The sequence below is a fragment of the Adiantum capillus-veneris genome, chromosome 28 (genome assembly GCF_014529385.1).
Source record: "Adiantum capillus-veneris isolate H3 chromosome 28, ASM1452938v2, whole genome shotgun sequence".
Lineage (NCBI taxonomy): Eukaryota > Viridiplantae > Streptophyta > Polypodiopsida > Polypodiales > Pteridaceae > Adiantum > Adiantum capillus-veneris.
This window is the reverse complement of record NC_140958.1, coordinates 44,243,580-44,244,957: the sequence shown is the minus strand read 5'-3', so window position 1 is coordinate 44,244,957 and position 1,378 is coordinate 44,243,580.

Below are 1,378 nucleotides of genomic sequence, written 5' to 3'. Positions count from 1 at the left end.
GTCTTTCACCCATGGTCTGGCGCTTGTGGCACGTTTTTCACAATAGTGCACATCTCTCACTATAGAAGGCCACCAAAAACCTACTCTTAATACTCAAAATAGCACCTGGTATTTTCCTTGATGTCCTCTTTCCTCATGACATTGCTCCAACACCAAGCCTATCTCCTCTATGTACAACACTCTTCTCAACAACTCATATCTACCGTACATCACTAGGTCTTCACCTACCAGTGTAAACTTGCAAAATTTTTGCACAATTCTTCTCCTTTGCAGCTTGGAAAAACCTTCAAGACATTGTATTGTACTCAAAAAATCTTCTACCTCCTTCAATGACTCCCTATCTGTGTAAGTGGCTAGGCCACATATAGATCTGCAACATGTATTTGTACCCTGCTGCTTGCTAGTTGGTCCGCCTCTTGATTTTTCTCTCTCTTGACATGCTTAAATTGGACCTCCTCAAAGAACTTTAACAACTTCTTAATATAGAAAAACCAATGCTTTAAGGAGCCCCTCTTTACTTTCCATTGGCCTAACAATTGCTTGACGACCAATAGTGTGTCGTCTTTCACTATCAACCTGGAAATGCCAAACTCTACACATTCTTCAAACCTAAATGGAGGGTGAGATAATCCGCTTCATTGTTGCCATGGAAATCTTCCAAATCATCGGCCTTTGAAAAGATTACTTTGTCGTGTGGATCTTGTATCACCACACCTCCTCTTGCCTTCTGCATCACCCTCCTATATGCACCATCAAACCACATGGTAAACGCTCCCTCCAAGTCTGGTTCCTCTTTGGCTTCATCTCGTACCACCCTTAGTTATAAATTGGTAAATCAACAACCTTGCTGACCAAAATTTCAACTCAGTGAGGTCAACTAGTATGGTCAATCTTAAACTTGTACTCGAACTCCTATAACTCTATCACCCACTTCATGATCCGATTCCCTGGCTTTAGATGTAACATGACTTCAAGCAACAAATTGTTAGCCATCAACACATAAACCTTTCGTACAATGATGTGCACTTTGAACTTCCTGCAAGCAAAAACCAATGCCATAACCCACTGCTCCCCTTTGGTGTAGGTCGCCTCTTTAGGACTTATCACCCTGCTTTCAAAGTAGATAGGCTTATAACTCCTTCCTACCTTTTGCAACAACATAGTCCCAATAGCCACGGTACCTGCTGTCATGGCCAAATAGAAATTTTCCTCTTGGTTTGGAGGACACACCATTGGCAAGTGATGCAAGATTTATTTCACCCTATTAAAAGCTTCTTGAGCTTCTTCGTCCCATTCAAACCCATGAATCTGTGGAGCCCTCTTTTGAAGAGGATACACATACTACGACAGCATCCAAAAAAAGCACGACAAATACTTT